This window comes from Lepidochelys kempii, chromosome 7 (assembly GCF_965140285.1).
Source record: "Lepidochelys kempii isolate rLepKem1 chromosome 7, rLepKem1.hap1, whole genome shotgun sequence".
NCBI lineage: Eukaryota > Metazoa > Chordata > Testudines > Cheloniidae > Lepidochelys > Lepidochelys kempii.
In genome coordinates this window covers 67,747,822-67,766,087 of record NC_136386.1, presented here as the reverse complement: position 1 = coordinate 67,766,087, position 18,266 = coordinate 67,747,822, and the positions used below count along the sequence as shown (strand labels likewise).

General features: G+C 41.3%; 1 long non-coding RNA gene across 1 annotated transcript; it reads right to left on the bottom strand.

The window, feature by feature from the left end:
- Nucleotides 1–699: 699 nt before the first annotated feature.
- On the bottom strand, nucleotides 700–12,122 carry LOC144930768 (uncharacterized). The gene is made up of 3 exons (XR_013636127.1): nucleotides 12,017–12,122; nucleotides 8,867–8,991; nucleotides 700–815 (listed from the first exon to the last, which is right to left on the bottom strand). It is a non-coding gene; the product is annotated as an uncharacterized LOC144930768 (long non-coding RNA).
- Between the last annotated feature and the right edge of the window lie 6,144 nt (nucleotides 12,123–18,266).

Below are 18,266 nucleotides of genomic sequence, written 5' to 3'. Positions count from 1 at the left end.
ATTAAGACCAAAACTAATTTATCTGACTTAATTTTCCCTTAAGAATTTCTTCATATGCAACACAATTGACCTGCACAAACATAAACAAGCAATCCAACAGACAGACAGACAAAACCCTTAAGAACTAATTAAGTTATTTCTTCTTCAGGCTGAGAAGAAGCAAATAAATTGTTACTGTCATTTCTATTTTTAAATATTTGGGAGGCACTCAGTAATGGGGCCTGTATATGTACCAAGATAATTACTTGTGTTATATTATATATGAGGGGCAAACCTGGCTCCACTGAATACAATGGGAAATTTGCTAATAACTTTGATGGGCCCAACATTTTACCCATTATATTTAACAGTTTTTAATGAAGTTAACAGAGACTGGTATGTTAAGCCATAAGAAAACAGAGTCAGAGTTAAGGTTATGAAAATATCTCCGCATTTCCTCATTTCTCAGCCTTAACAGTGTTATTGGTACTATTTTTGTACTCATTAAGCCAACAGACATAGTAAGCTAATGTTACAATAATGATTCAAAATAGTCTCTTTGATTTACTGTACCTGGCTAATTCCTGGTGAGACAAGAGAAAGATTTATTAGACTATGAGACCAGCAATACAATCATCTCAAACCTATAGGCAAAATGATTCACATATTGCAAGGATTTCAACTAGACAGATCCTTCAATGTCGATTACCTTATTCGCAGGGTAGCGGTAGATATGGTCTTCTCCAATCAGCCACTTATCAATGTATCCTGTTGCACCAAATGTGCAGACGGGGTATATTCCATCATCTCATGTCCCTCCAAGATCCAAATAACCTCTGTGGATATCAAATATTAAATTAATTCCAACCACCCCGTTTCCAGCTGTCAGAACTGATTTTTTGTTTTTGCAAGACCTAACTGCTATTATAGTGAGACATTTTTTAAAATTAAATATGTGGGCTTGTTTTCAATTCATGGTTAGGGTTTATTGTATGCATATTAGTGTATTGTGCAATATTTAGTCTGATGGTTAAAGAACCAGAAAAATCCTGTAGATTCTGGAATCCACACAGTTTTGTTTGTTTTGTCTGTCTGTGATCTTCCACTGGAACTGAATTCAATTTAAAACAGTATTATAATAAGCCAAACAGAAAATATGTTTCTCTAATAGAAATGTACCATCTGCTGCTGCAATATCAGCAAAATGCATCTCAAGTCATTTGGATATTTGATGTACTTTTTTCTGACAAACAACAGAAAGCATGACCATGATTAGAATACAAAGTCATTTATATCTCAGCAATATGTTTTCTACAAATGCATTCAATAAAGCTACTTTTGGTTAAACCAGTTCATATTTTTTTCCAATAAAATATATGTTGAAAAGATATTGCACTCTTTATTCATTTTAATGTTTTCATAAGGCAATCCTAACAAACTGAACTTAACATAAGTCTGTTTGGACTCAGTGGGCTCTCCTAACTCTTTCTAGAGATGGGCTTTCAGCTTAGGAAATGCGTGAGAGATGAATATCTGAACAGTGAGGTATCTGTAATGGTTGAAGAGTGACATCGGAGACAGATTTAGTGTCACTCTAAGCTCAGACAAATGGACTTACCCTTTTTTCACCAACTTGACAGACATCTACTGCTTGTATGAGTTAGCTGTGGAACAAGTTCTGCCCTTGCTCTGAAACAGTCAGGGATGACTGACCTCCAAGACATGGTACAAGGCTCATCTTTTTGCCAAGATGCTCGGGGCTTGACAGAGGCAACTGTCTATGGGGATGGTTGGGAAGAAGGTGGGGGTGGGCTAGCCTCCCTGAAAGGGGGGTTCACTCACCGCCCATGCTGATGAAGCTTGGAAAGCTGAACGGAGTTCACAAGAAGTCACAAATAAACACCTTGTGGAAGACTCAATGCAGAAGATCCCCGGCTTCAATCTCCCATGAAGCTCATGGGCAACCCTAAACTGTATCTGCACAAACCATGGCAGATGCAGATACTTGCTGCACAAATAGAAAATTAAAGACTCTCCAGTGTGAGACTGTAGTCACCCAGAACAGACCATGGAACATATAATGACTCAATTCACAAATACAAAGGAGGCATCACCAGGGGTAGCTCTACCAATTTTACCACCCCAAGCAGTCGCCGCCGAATTGCCGCCGCGGAACACGGACTGCTGCCCCATTCTAATTGCCGCCCCAAGCACCTGCTTGGAAAGCTGGTGCCTGGAGCCAGCCCTGGGCATCACAGCAACACACTCTGCTACTCCAGAAGCAATTATCGGGCTTAACCATCTAAATGTAAAATGTGTTGCTCTGCATTTACATCAGCCATATGAAGATGACAACATCTCAGACTATGTTTATCATTTATAATGCAGTAGCACCTAGGTGCTGCAATCATAGACCAGGACCCCATTGTGCAAGAGGCTAGCAGGACACACTGTGAGGCACTGGGATAACAATGGAAAAACTGAAGTCATGTGTGAATTCCTCCATGTATGAAGCTGTGCCAGAAGGCAAGTTGAGAGTAGGGTTGCCAACTCTGACTAAAGCTATTCCAGAAGATTTTTTTCCCCCACATGACATAATGTCATTTTCTTAAAATATCCTATTAAAATCTCCCAGATTGCTTTCAGTAGTCACCGGGAGATTGATGCCAATTCCAGGAGACTCCAGGCCCATCCTGGAGGCTTGGCAACCCTAGTTGAGAGGCAAATCAGAAGTGTGGTAAGGGTTCCCCATCTTTCATCTTCTAGACCTAGCCAAGAGGAGATAGGACTTCAGGGCCCTGATTTTCACCCCTCTTCATCCCTGCCAAAACTGAATGTTAATTTGTTTTTAAAAAATCCAAGGTATTTAACACTGCCCTTATTTAAAAATACATGTTGAAAAAATGAATAAAGCTGGGAGAGGTGGTTTCATTTTTGGCATTTTAACTTCTTTATATTTCTGGTAAGAATAAATACTTAGCTGTTTGTAAGGATGGCTTAGCTGACATGAGCAGGCCCAAGTTAAGACAAGACATGCCTGAACAAGTAACTGCTGAACAAGCCCGAACAAGTAATTGCACAAACAACTAACTATTGTATGCTGATAGTAAATAAGGGAGGCAGAAAACTAACTAAACTAACTATTATCACTATGTTTACAGTAAATGCAGTAGGCAGAAACACCCTGAACTGATCAGCTTGCTTTACACAACCAGAAAAGCGATTGGTCTTTACATGCAAGTATAGATGTTAGTAGCTCGGAAAGATGGATATAAACTGTGCAGTGTATGATACCATTTGGAATTGTGGTATCAGCTTGTACCTAAATCCCCTGCGTCTAGCCCTGGCTGGTGTGGGCAGAGTTGTTACCTGCCTAATAAAGTAAACTGAGTGACTAACTGGAGTCAAACTGAGTTTTTGGGATCCCAGAGAACTGCATGAAGTGTTCTCCCAGAACTGGACAAGGTGTTCTGGATAAAACAAGTGGAAAGAGAGAATCCCAACACTCTTATATAACCCTTTTCACCATAGATCTCAAAGCACTTCGCAAAGGAAAGTAAGTATAATTACAAATGAGGAAAACAAGGCACAAAGACATGTTATCATATAACAGGTCATTAGCAGCAAGGTTCAGAGCAGAACCTCAGTCCTCCTCTCGCCTTGTCCACCAGACCACTGCTGCTTTCCCTGGACAAAGTCATTCCAGTTTCTGTGCATGATACAGTTAGGTCTAAACTAAGGTCAGAGCTTGTATAAGAAAAGTTTCTGTTAATCACCCAAAACATTTCAGAACCTTGTGTTTTAGGTGGCATTATTGCTTATAAAATTGAACAATTATCCTCATAATCATTTATTTTTGATTAGCAGCACACATGCAATTGTTTCTAATTTAAGATAAAAACCCAGATTTTTCTCTAGCATTGGCATGGCAAAGCCAACATAGCTGGGAACTTCAAATGATGTACCTCCCGTATCCTCAACAAAATGGCCATCGCAATTCCGAGTTTAAAATCTCTGCTTGCAGGTATGGAAACCTAACAATACAACTGTTAATATAAACAGAAACTGAGCTATAGGTTTATTTAAGTGACGGATATTAATTAAATTATACATAATATTGTATAATTTAATATTCATTTTAATTAACCTGTATGTTTAGGTGTCTAGGGTGCAAGCTACCAATATGCAGATTTTATGTTTAGCTACCATCTGTCCCCCAAAAAACCCGATCTATTAGACCTAAAAATGCATAAGTCATCGTCACCAAGACTGAGATGAGTGCTAAAGCTTGTTTTCAATAGCTCAGTGTCCTAACTTGGTATCTATTAGTGAGAAGACAGTGTTTTATTATTTGAAAAGCTGTTCTCTTTGATTTATGGCCTTATATTAGCCTCCTTGTGGTGAAATATTAGACAATCATACTCTGTCATGAACAATCTTAGGTTGAGAAACATACTGCATTCATCTTCTCTCCCTACCTAGAACACTTCTTTTCATCTGTTGTTTTTTCCTGTGACATATCATTTCCTGGTAATCAATTTAAACCAGAGGCTGTAATAATCTAGTGTGTTACAAATTCCCTTCACCTACTTTGTGGTTGTTGCAAGAAAGTTAAAGCCCAACCTCTTTTAAGAGAGTTTGTGGAATGTGCCCTACAAGCAGGCAAGCAGAGACCACTGCTTTCATTGCTGGGTACTGGAGGGTTGTAAATTAATTAGAAATGGGCCTGAACCAAAACACTGGGTCATGACATCCCAAAATTTTGGGGAAGTTCAGCTTCAGATGTAAATTTTGTGGCTACAGACTACAAAGGGTAAAAGCTTTTCAGGAGTTTAGCAGAAGAAGAAAAGCAGTTGTGAAAAGGACGTGCTCAGGCTAGCAGGTAAACGGGTCTGTTTAGAGGACAAGGAGCAGATATTAGAACGCTACTTAGGACTCACAAGACTGCAGAGCTGGAGGAACTCTGACAGATACTAGGGCTCAGAACCTCATTTTTAAATCAGCCACTAGAGGGCAAGACAATTGCAAATTAATAAAGGCTTGTGCTTGTTTGAGACTATCCTATGGGAGCAGGTGACGGATGTTACATGGGGTATGCAACAAGAGTGCAATGTGGCTCCTGGATGTACATATCTGTAAAGCTTCTACATTGAGGACTGACATAAAAAAATACCTGCCACTGCTATTTCCCAACAAATCCATAAGTAGGTAATTATGGGACCACCACAGATATCCAAACAAGCAGAATATGTTTGTAAGGCATTAAAACTGTAATGCCACTGAAATAGTTAGTGAGAGTTGCTGACTGATGGTGAGGAGGAACAGAGAGAGCTACAGACACCGCCTCAGTTGTGTCTTTGCATATATAGTCTTATACTGTGCTTATGACAGTTTAACTGTAATATAGACAGAACATTTTAAGCGCCGCCATGTACAGTAATGTGTGTTAGAAAGGGTTACCCCAGTGGCCAAAAAAAAAAAAAATTAAAAAAATCCCTTTTTGAGAGCAAGGTCTTCTTATTCTCATCTCAAACCCCACAGCAGGAATACTCATTTTTCTAGGAAAAAGTGCTCTCCCTGTGAGAAACAGCATAATTCCTGGGTGAAAAGTTATACTTTTTCACTTGAGGCCAATCCATAAGGGAAGCTCTTGCCAGGAAAAAATAAGCTATGCCTGTTGAAAGAAAGAGTAACAATTTGCCTTATACCAGAGTCACAAATATTCCCAAAATGAAAACTGATACAGCCATTTCACACAGCTCTATCACAAACCCTCCCGTATACCTTAGACACAATCTGCTGCAGGCAAGGAGAATATTTTAAATGATAAAGCCACAGGAAATGTAGTATATTGTAGCAGATCCTTATAAGTACCCTTCTGAAGGATGTATATCCTGAGGTACTTAAGAGTTGAACTGCAACAGGAATTACCATGCCCAGACAAAATTTCTGTCCTCCCAATCCTTGTGCCTAGTTCAGTGAGGATCACTCTACATCCCTGCCCTGTGGGAGAAATGCTGATGAATTTGGCACTATGGGTATTCATGGGCCCTTGTATTCAGACGTTTGGACATAGCAGCAGCAGGGACTGGCTGAAGGGGAACTGCTCTTTGAAGACAGCCCAAGGTTACAAAAACAAGTAATGGATTAACCTACAATGGTTTGGCAGGTCAGCTTGCACTGTATCCAAAAATTCAGAAACTTATCCAAAGCTCATTTACATTTTTTTTTTTGGTCTGCAAAACTGGCCTGGAAACCTGAATACAAGTTAACTTGTAGGGAATGTGGCACTTCATGTTTCTTGCCAAGCAGGAAATCCTGTAGGAGCACTTTGTTCAGAGTCAAGAAGGGTGTGTTAAGATGAATGCCTCCTAACATGACCTCTTAATCATCTAGTGAAAAAGAGTCAGACATTTCTTGAATCTGTACGAGCTGATCCTGCTCTCATTGAAGTCAATGGTGAAAAATTCATTGACTTCATTGGGAAGAGAAGTGAACGATCTGTTTATGGAAAACAGAACATTGTCAATGAAAAGGTTCAGTTCTACCTGACACCTTAACTCATACAAAATGTAACTACTTGGTGTTTTTCTTTATATTTCCAGGATTTATAATTGCAGTAATCACCTCCAGGTGAGACTTTTCCAAGCCATTAATGACCAACTGAGTCAACTTCACTAGTTGGTCATTAATTCCCAGGCAATGCTCTTTGCAGTGGTCATTACTTTTTAAATTGCTGTTCAACTCTGAGAAGAACCCTTTTGACAACAGCGCTTTCTCACTCAACAGATCTGTTCCTCCGGGGTACTCAGAGTTATAGCAACACCTCTCTTTTCAAAGAACAACATTTTACTACTTTTACTCCCATTCGTCTTGCAAAGATGACAAAGGTAAGAGTGAGCAAGCTAGACTCTATTCTGGCTCATGAATCACCAACAGTTCTTTACTAACTTACAACTGCAAGGCCAAAGTCTATAATTTGTCACACCTGAACAACTTCACTCGAGAGAATAGGCCAGACTCTGATCTCAGTCGCACACGTGTTAAGTCTGGAATTACGATGAATTTACATCAACATTAATGAGAGCAGAGTCTAACCAAGAGTTTTGCATGGGTGTTTATTTTATATGGCCCTCGTGACCACAGCACAGGTGTAAATGAGAACAGACTTTGGCCTATACAGTCTCTTTTACTGTAGATGAGCCAGAGGAAGGCAAGTATTCAGCTTGACTTTCACCAGTTGCATTGACAGGACTGTTAATAGTTGATGAACCATCTTTTTGTTGTTGTTGTTGCAAATCAAGCATATAGGTGCAGAGCCACTCAGGCACGACAGACACCGAACCCCACAACAACGTTTCTAGTTACTTTTCAGAGTTAAAAAAACAAAGCCAGCCCTCCACTCACCCACCCACCCACAGTATCGTATTACTGTGAAGCTAAATCCTGCAGTCCTCACACTCAGGCAAAGCTACCATTGAAGTCAATAGGCGTTTACTTGAGTAATAATTGCAGGATTTGGCACATTGTTATGGTCCACAACTTCCATAATGGAAGGCAATATTTTTTCCATTTTGTACAAAATCACAATATGGATCTGATCAGAACATGCAATAAAAATGTTTCAGGAAATCAAATGATACACAACCCTCTCTACCCCAAGATTTCATGAAAACTTAAGAGACTTTTCAGAGTTTCTTGAGACAATCTGTAAAGAGCAAATATGACTCCATCCAAGGAAGGAATGTTGTCTTTCATGAAAAATGGTCTGTAAAGTACGCAATGTTGCAAATAATTGCCCTCTCTCTACCTAACTAGAACCAGGAAGTACAAAAAGTCTCATGCTAAGCGTTATTCTTTTGAAGAGTCAACTTCTATACAGTACACAGTACTGTAATATTAAAGTAACTCTATCTACTTGAGGGAGAGAAGGTAGGTGAAATAATACCTTTTATTGGACTGATTTCTGTTGGTGAGAGAAACAAGCTGTTGAGCCACACAGAGCTCTTCTTAAGTGAAACTACTCCAGACTTGCACCTCTTTAACTGAAATCAGAATCTTTCCTAACACAAATGTCTTCCTAAAATTCAAATAAACTCTTGCTTGCGTTAGATTCAGATTTACCCAGAATTTTTTTCATTTTAATGATCATTCTACAATTTCTTTCACCAGACGTTTCTCCTTGCCATGTACATTATCACTAGGTTGTGCTGCTCTAAAATTGAGGAAATCATCATAACAATTATCCATTCTCTCTACCTTCCAGTTCACTCTCTGCTTTACTGGCTGCTTATTGGTTGGCCAAGTGAAGTGAGATATTATACTCAACTCAACAGCATTTCTCTATCAGTCTGTAACATAATAACTTTTGATCACTGCATTTGGTCAATTCCAAACTTTCAGGGACCGTCCCAGACACCAGTGTGCAGAATCCTACTGATTTTAGTGAAAATCAGAAAACCAGAAGAGAGAAATGGAGAGAAACAAAGTGGCTTTGGCATCTGCTTAGCAAACCCAGCAGCTTCAACCACCTCTGTAGTTGTCTATAGTCCAAAGAATTGGCTGAGGGCAGCCATTGACATCTCCCAGCACAAGAAAACCTCACATCTCAGCTCTACCCTTCCTCCAAGTACAGTTTTAAAATATTGACACCCTGAATGACTTATCTCCCAGAGAGAAAAGAAATAAGAATGTGGGGAAGGGGGAAAAGAGGGTATATGGTGGTGCATACAGAGCCCCTGGCATGGGTGAGTGGGGGTGTACACAGACCTCCCCTCCGCCCCGGCATGTGGCAGCAGGGAGTATGGGGGCATGTTTTTATATCAAAAAGCCTTGAGCATGGTACACATGCTGCCGTCATGTTATTCTCTTATTCACTCTAACTTACTTGGAGTACCCAGGTACCAGAAGCAGGAATGTCAGGCAGAGCCACATTGTCTCCAGAACAGCAATGATTATCCATTCTGGCCAGTACAGGACAATATCTCTGGCTGGAGCCCACCAGTAACCAAACTAAAAGAGCAGAAAATAAAGGCTGATAAAGAAATACTGTGAGACAAGTATAGCTGGGCACTTTAGGAAGCTTCACGTAGACATCAATATTTAAAGCCCTTTTTTCTTTCATACGATTCAGCAGGAAACACTGTGTTTTAACCAGAGTACAGTCTGTGAAAGAGGCAATTACAATCTGTTATCCACATCCTCTCTCTTTCACTTAAGGGACTTTTTTTTCAGAACTAAAAGCAACACAAAACTGTTTGCTTTATGATTTAATCTTGTGGAAAGCAAAAGCAGCTTGTCAGTACCTTGTCTAACTCCCATATCACTGTTCCAGTTAGGGGTGATTGGGTAAGGGGTTGGTTATGTGTTTTGGGGAAATTTCAGACACACACCACACTTATTCATTGTGAGTTCAAAGTTCCCCAAATGAGTCTGAATCTTTTGAAGTTTGAGCTCAGTTCATTACCAAGTTACCTCCGGGGGACTGCCCAGGAGTTTTGAGTTACACCATCAAATTTTAGAAAAGCCTGATTTATTGGTGATATTCTTAGTTAGAGGGGCAGGAGATCTTTAACAAAACTCTCAAAGCCCCAGGCCAAGGTAAATTGTGTCACAATGCAGTAAACTAACAGTAATGCAAACCGCAGGGAAATATACAGAAAGGACAGCTATATCCCATGGCTGGGAGGTTAGAAGCAAGAGTCAAGGAACAGATGGTTTCAGTGGAGTATTACTTCGGCTTACAGTCCTCCACAAATTGCTCATTAGTCCAGTAGCAAGTGTAGATAAGCAGCATGCTCCAGGGGTTAGAACACTGGCGTAGCATCCACGAGATCAGGGATTTCTTCCCAGCTCTGCCACCAGCCTCCTGTGTGATATTGGGCAAGTCATTTCACCTCTCCATGCCTCTGTTTCCCTTCCCACCCTTTGTTTGTCCTTTCTGTTTAGAGTGTTAAGTCTCTGTCGGAGGGATTGTCTCTCACTATGAATCTGTAGAGTGCCTTGCCTAATGGAGCCTCATCTCAACTGGGACCTACAGTGGTGACAAATAGTGATAGCACCAGAAGTATGGTGAAGAGCAGCGTGTGAAGGAGAGAAGAGAGAGCAAGGGGCCATGGCATCAACACACTGTAGCAGTGTGGTTGAGCAGCAGCAAGTAGCCACAATGGACCAGAGAAGCAGCTGATAGGGTAAGACAGGAACATTAAGTAAACATGTACATTATTTTAAATAGAAAAGGAGTACTTGTGGCACCTTAGAGAATAACCAATTTATTTGAGCTACAGCTGAGCTGTAGCTCACGAAAGCTTATGCTCAAATAAATTGGTTAGTCTCTAAGGTGCCATAAGTACTCCTTTTCTTTTTGCGAATACAGACAAACACGGCTGTTACTCTGAAACCTGTCATTATTTTAAATATATTCACTGGTGGTTTTGAGCTCTCATGCAAATATATATTTAGATAATTATTAAAAGCATTGACTCAGCACTCTGTAAGAGGTTCTATAGAGTCACTATGGTCTGCTGCATAATTATATACTGAGATTTTTTTTAAAAAGTGTATCATTAATAGACCATTACAGCAAGAAAAGGCTGTTATGGTCTAGCCTATAAATATGCATTTACACTACATTTAAAATAGAGTCACAGAAACCAGAGATGGAAAAGGCTTATGAGGTCACCAGTTCATATGCCTGCCAACACAAAACTAATTTTTAATTTTTTTCCAGTTTAGTTTTAAACACTGTGGAAAATGGAAACTCTATCCCTTTCCTTGGCAGGCTATTCCACAGCCTAACACATCCCACAATCAGGAAGTTTCTCCTAGTATTAAGCCTCAATTTCCCCTTTCTCAATTTTATCTCATTACTCTTATTTACAGCCTCTTGTACCGTGCACAATAATTCCTATTCCTCCCATTATTAACACTCCCTAAATATTTGTGCAGTAACCTTCCTTAGTTATAGCAATCATTTAGACCAAGTATACACAATTACCTCTCAATCCTTCCTCATAATTCAATCCCTCCAGCCATTCTCTTCCCTCCCCCACCCCCAATTTAATAATATCTCTTGGAAATGAGGGATCAAAAATTCAACTCACTAATACAGGCTCTCCTTTGTCAGAGCCACTTAGCTCTATATTGCCCCATGACACCTCTGTGGATGCAGACCAAAATGGTACTGACCCTTTTTCTGTCATATTACATTGTAAACTCATGTCTGATTTGTCCACCACCACCGTTAGGTTTCTTTTAGTATTGCTAGTCTCTATGCTCCTCACTCCATGCCCCTCCCCTCTTCCCCCACCCACAGAATGTGAGTGTCTGTTACAAATTATTTCTCCCCAGATGTATTCGGTTGCAATGTCCCAGGTTTTTCCTCTCTCCAGATATCTAATTTCTCTAGGTCACTCTGTAAGTGCTCTATAAGGTCACTGTATCCACGCTGGTGGTTGTCAACAATTTCTAGTTTCCAATAATGCAGAAAAACAGTACATGTTCATTACCACATCAATGCTCATTCATTTAGGTAACCCCAACTTATACAGAAATTGAGGGCGATAACAATACAAGATGGGAGGAGAGAAGATCCTCTTATCGCCAGGGGGAGGAGTAAGAGAAAAGATAGGGTTCATATCTAAAAACCCTGAAAAAAACAGAGTTTGTAAATGAGAACAATAATCCACTGCAACCATAACAGCGGCTACATCAATGGACACCCTTCTAGGCCTTGATCCTGCACCATAGGAGTCAATGGGAGCAGGATCAAGTCCCTACTGAACCAAGAGGAGAACTGAATTTGTAGCCACCACTGTCATACTGCCTCTGTGATAGTAGCATTAGTGCTGGATGAGAGGCTGGAGAGAGGGAAAACATGAGATGGAGCAGTCTGCTTATTCTTACCTTTGTAACTGGACTAAAATCATGCGGGGGTGGGTTTCCTCGTATTCAAGACTAAAAAAAGATAGGGAGCATTTATTGCAGCTAAAACTAGAAGGGGCGTATTTCTAAGGGTAGGCACATTATCACAGCTTACCTGATATTTCTGGATATCCTTTATACTGAAGCATGTCTGAATCAAAGCCAGAATGAAGCTGGTGAACCCAAGTCCCTGCAAAACCCCTGGGCTCCTTGCTCAGCTCCATGATACTGTGGTGAGAGAGATGAACATGCAAAGTGACATTACCACCAAAATGTAGTAGATTGCAGTTATGTGCCACCTGTGCAAAGCCAAAAAGGTGAGTAAGGTACGCCCAACTATCCATTAAAATAACTGCAGAGTGGCAGATAGAGAATGTCATCATCTATTATTACCATCACCAATTACAGCTTTAACAATTGGATCATCATCCATCAAGGGAAAGAAAAGTCTCCTAAATGAGAGCTGTGTGGGTGATGAGACAATCTCACTTTTTGAGCATGACACAAGATTCAACCTACAGGAAACATTTAACAAGGGGAAATACCTGAAACACTAAAGATTTGGGATCTACATAGGAGCCAGTTTAATCCATCAAGATGCACCCATTGAAAAAAAATGCTTAGACTTTTTTCTATAGTATGAAGTCCAAAAGCCTTGGCCGTGTCTACACTATGACAGCAAAACTTATGTTGCTCAGGGGTGTGAAAATAAACACACCCCGAGCGACATAAGTTACACCGGCATAAGTAATAGTGTGCACAGGGCTATGTTGGTGGCTACCGCCACTCACTGGAGGTAGTTTAATTATGTCAATGGGAGAGCCCTCTCCTGCTGGCATGGAGCGGCTATACAAGAGATCTTACAGTGCGCAGCTGTGCAGCGATAAGCTCTCTAGTGTAGACATAACCTAAAGCCGAACATGCATTTAACTTGCAGAACTGACCTGCCTTGAAGTCTACATGGTCAATATGATAACTCATGGTGCATAAATTAATCAACAGCATTAAGGAGGAATTACCAAAATGATACAGAAGATACAAAATATTTTAACAACAATGATGTGGATTAGACAGATAAGAAGATTGGTAATGTGACACATAGAATCCAGGTAAAAGGTTCCGTTCATGCCCAAATTGGTAATATGACCAAATGTCACCATCTATGTTGCCCGGCAGCTTATGTGAAACAAGTTATGTTCTCTATTTCCTAGAGGACAGGTAACTGCATCACAAATGGTTCTAATAGGCTTGTTTATTTGCAGTCTCAGCAGGTAAAGGATGGACTGGGCATGGAGAATAATCTCTCTTCTCCAACTTAAAGATATTCTCCCTTGGTAGGGTTGAGGCACTTTGGAAGAACAGTGCGGGGGGAAGCTTATGGTAGAAATGAACCTTTTCTGTCAGTCTAACATTTTTCCCAAGCATTAAAATTTCCTCCACATTTTCCCAAAAACATGACTGAAACAGTTAATTTATTACAAGTATGTATTTGAAATACATTAAATAAACCCTGAGAAACTATGAATCTTTATCTTGAGATTGAAGCCCTAGAATAAAGTTGTCAGTCTGAGGGATGATCTCTATATTACAAGTTTGTACCAGCCCTTCACTTGCTAAAGAATACACTGAATGTTGCTGTGATCCTACTCCAGCATAAGGGTGTGAAAATACACCCTCTGGTCAAACTAATCCTGTGTTAGAAAATATAGAAAGACACCTTTCCTAGAAAAAATATAAAGATAATACTGCAATAACAACTATTATTATTATTTGTATTGTGGTCGTTCCTAGAGCCCACTGTGCTAGACACTCTATATTCACACATGTGCACACACACACAGAGATTCCCTGCCTCAGAAAGCAGAATGTAAATCTCTATATAGATTTAAAATTTAGATATCAAGAAAAAACCTGCATTAGTCCTGGGGGGGTGGAGGGGTGGGGGAGAAAACTCCCCTGATTCAACATTAAATCAAAACCAAAAACCAGCAATACTTAAAAGAGCCATGTTAGACTTCACAGATTCTGAATAGGTTTCCGACCACTAGAGAGGAGAAGACAGAGCTAGTTAAGTGTCCTGACCTTGCCTTGTTGCCTGCACCCACATACTTCCCTTCCTCCCTGGCACAGTGTTTCCTAGAAACCACCTCCAATACCTGCAAATTAGTCCACTCCCTGATGATAACCATCTGGGTACTTGTCAGTTTCTTAACAGCCAACATATGCCTACTCTCTCCCCGATGAGACCCGGGACTTTGAAGTGCAGGGGCTGTGATGACAAAGAAAATGTGAGGATTAATCAGCAGGGTTCATACTCTTAAGCGTTGAGCTCCGTCCAACCTATATTGTCCACTTCCAGTGGCAGTATTCCCATCAGGCCGTTACTGCCATTTAGTCTTAATGTACCCTTCAGCTTTCGCTACGCAAGCATAGCACGGGCACAGACTGAAGAGGATGCTTTTTAAGAGCATGCCGCTTTCTAATGTTCCCTACAGAGAGGAACCTGGCAGTTCAGAGTAACAATGACAAGAGGACAGAGACTGAAGCTGTGGTGGGCTCTCAGGAGCCTCAGGCAACGAATCATGTAGTCGTCTGGTTGCTATCAAGAAATCGTACCTTGGAATCCATGAGAAAACCTCTCATATTCATTTTCTGCTTGTTTTTCTAAAACAAGTTTCAGCTTCGAGTGCCACGAGTCCTTCTTTTGCAGTGAAAAAATGATCACTCATTCCCCTCCAGACTTGATTTGGAACAAACATTTCATAAAGTTATTTTCTTTCTACTAATGTTATTCCTGTACAAAGATCTAGAAAAGGCTGTGTCGAGCCTACCTTTGTTTGCAAAGACAAATCATCATGAAAAATTCAGTTTTTCCAATTAAAAAGAAAAAGCATACTGGAAGTTCCATTTCATATTTTGGAGACCATCATTTCTCTTGGAACATCTTACTTTCCCTTTTCATAAAAACCCACATCTTGCTAAGCAATTCTATTTTTAAACATAGGCACCTATGAGAAGTTGGTGCCTTTCCCAAATCTGCTTTCAAGTAGAATCTACACACTTCCATCCATCCTGTAGTTTGGGTTAATAAACACAAAAAATAATAAGAGAAGAAAGTTCAGCTCAAACCATCTCCCCAAGGTTTGGCTGCCCTTAGGGTTCCTCTCAGCAGACTGGTCAGCCCACACCCTAGGTCGACACATCCTAGCAGAATAAAACAGCCACATGTCTTAATGAATCATCAGAACCAAGTTAACATTCCTTAGCAGAATGAACGCTTGCTGCCAGAATGGGGTGTTTCAGGGGAGTATCCATTTGTTACAGAACCCCAGTCCTTGCCTACAGACAGCCCCCCAACCTGAAGCAAATACTCACCAACAACCACATACCACACAACAGAACCACTAACCCAGGAACCTATCCTTGCAACAAAGCCCGTTGCCAACTGTGCCCACATATCTATTCAGGGGACACCATCAAAGGGCCTAATAACATCAGCCACACTATCAGAGGCTCGTTCACCTGCACATCCACCAATGTGATATATGCCATCATGTGCCAGCAATGCCCCTCTGCCATGTACATTGGTCAAACTGGACAATCTCTACGTAAAAGAATAAATTGACACAAATCAGATGTCAAGAATTATAACATTCATAAACCAGTCGGAGAACACTTCAATCTCCCTGGTCACGCAATTACAGACATGAAGGTCACTATCTTACAACAAAAAAACGTCAAATCCAGACTCCAGCGAGAAACTGCTGAATTGGAATTCATTTGCAAATTGGATACTATTAATTTAGGCTTAAATAGAGACTGGTAGTGGCTAAGTTATTATGCAAGGTAGCCTATTTCCCCTTGGTTTTTTTTTACCCCCCCCCCCCCGATGTTCTGGTTAAACATGGCTTTATACTTGGAGAGTGGTCAGTTTGGATGAGCTATTGCCAGCAGGAGAGTGAGTTTGTGTTTGTGTGTGTGTGTGTGTGTTTCCGGGGGGTGGGGGGGGGGTGAGAAAGCCTGGATTTGTGCTGGAAATGGCCCACCTTGATTACCATGCACATTGTAGGGAGAGTGGTCACTTTGGATGAGCTATTACCAGCAGGAGAGTGAGTTTGTGTGTGTATGGGGGTGGGGGGTGAGAAAACCTGGATTTGTGCTGGAAATGGCCCACCTTGATTATCATGCACATTGTAGGGAGAGTGGTCACTTTGGATAAGCTATTACCAGCAGGAGAGTGAGTTTGTGTGTGTGGTTTTTGGAGGGGGGTGAGGGAGTGAGAGAAACTGGATTTGTGCAGGAAATGGCCCACCTTGATTATCATACACATTGTGAAGAGAGTGGTTACTTTGGATGGGCTATTACCAGCAGGAGAGTGGGGGGTGGAGGGTGAGAAAACCTGGATTTGTGCTGGAAATGGCCCAACTTGAAGATCACTTTAGATAAGCTATTACCAGCAGGACAGTGGGGTGGGAGGAGGTATTGTTTCATGGTCTCTGTGTGTATATAATGTCTTCTGCAGTTTCCACGGTATGCATCCGATGAAGTGAGCTGTAGCTCATGAAAGCTCATGCTCAAATAAATTGGTTAGTCTCTAAGGTGCCACAAATACTCCTTTTCTTTTTGAGAACCTCATTAGGAGATCAAAATTCTGTCAATACTAGCAAGGCTGATGTCTCCAAATGAAGGTTGGCCTTGTCATGTTCCAGGTTACTGGGAGTCTAAGGCCTGGTCTACACTAGGAAATTAGGTTGGTATAACTACGTTGTGATGGGTTCGGTCACAGAGACCCCCTAGGGACTGTCACCTGACGTGCTCGAATTACCTTTGAGCCTGTTTTTCCTGCCTTGTTGAGCCAGACATGCTTGGCTGCTGCAACACAGACCCGGGTCTGGCCTGCCCCCCAGAGCTTCAGACTTTAACCAAAAACTGCTCAGTAGGTCACCTCTCTCCAGCACCCAGACACCCAGTTCCCAATGGGATCCAAACCCAAAATAAATCTGTTTTACTCTGTCTAAAGCTTATACAGGGTAAACTCATAAATTGTCTGCCGTCTAACAACACTGATAGAGAGATATGCACAGCTGTTTGCTCCCCCAAGTATTAATCACTTACACTGGATTAATACATACACAAAAGTGATTTTATTAAGTATAAAAAGTAGGATTTAAGTAGTTTCAAGTAATAACAGACAGAACAAAGTAAGTCACCAAGCAAAATAAAGCAAAAACACGCAAGTCTAAGCCTAACTCCGACATTATAATCAAAGGGGCTGACAAAGGAGGTGCTGTACTCATAATGAACAGGTCAGATTATGAACAAGAGGCTGCCAGGCAACTCTCCAACACCACATTCTACAGGCCACTATCCTCTGATCCCACTGAGGAGCACCAAAAGAAACTACACCATCTGCTCAAGAAACTCCCTGCTATAGCACAGGAACAAATCTACACAGACACACCCCCAGAGCCCCGACCTGGGGTATTCTATCTGCTACCCAAGATCCATAAACCTGGAAACCCTGGACGCCCCATCAGCTCAGGCATTGGCACTCTTACAGCAGGATTATCTGGCTATTTGGACTCTCTCCTCAGACCCTACGCTACCAGCACTCCTAGCTTTCTTCGAGACACCACCGACTTCCTGAGGAAACTACAATGCATTGGTGATCTTCCTGAAAACACCATCCTGGCCACCATGCATGTAGAAGCTCTTTACACCAATATTCCACATGAGGATGGACTACAAGCTGTCAAGAGCAGTATCCCTGATGAGGCCACGACACACCTGGTGGCTGAGCTTTGTAACTTTGTCCTCACCCACAACCATTTCAGAGTTGGGGACAACTTATACCTTCAAGTCAGCGGCACTGCTATGGGTACCTGTATGGCCCCACAATATGCCAACATTTTTATGGCTGACTTAGAACAATGCTTCCTCAGCTCTCGTCCCCTAGTGCCCCTCCTCTACTTGCACTACATTAATGATATCTTCATCATATGGACCCACGGAAAGAAGGCCCTTGAAGAATTCCACCTGGATTTCAACAATTTCCACCCCACCATCAACCTCAGCCTGGACCAGTCCACACAAGAGATCCACTTCCTGGACACTACAATGCAAATAAGAGATGGTCACATAAACACCACTCTATACCGGAAACCTACTGACCGCTATACTTACCGACATGCCTCCAGCTTCTGGCCACTGGCCATCACAGACAGCCCCCAGCTAAAACCTCTCCAGCACATTATCAACTATGTACAACCTATCCTGGAAAACGATCCCTCATTCTCACAGACCTTGGGAGGCAGGCCAGTCCTCGCTTACACATAGCCCACCAACCTGAAGCAAATACTCACCAG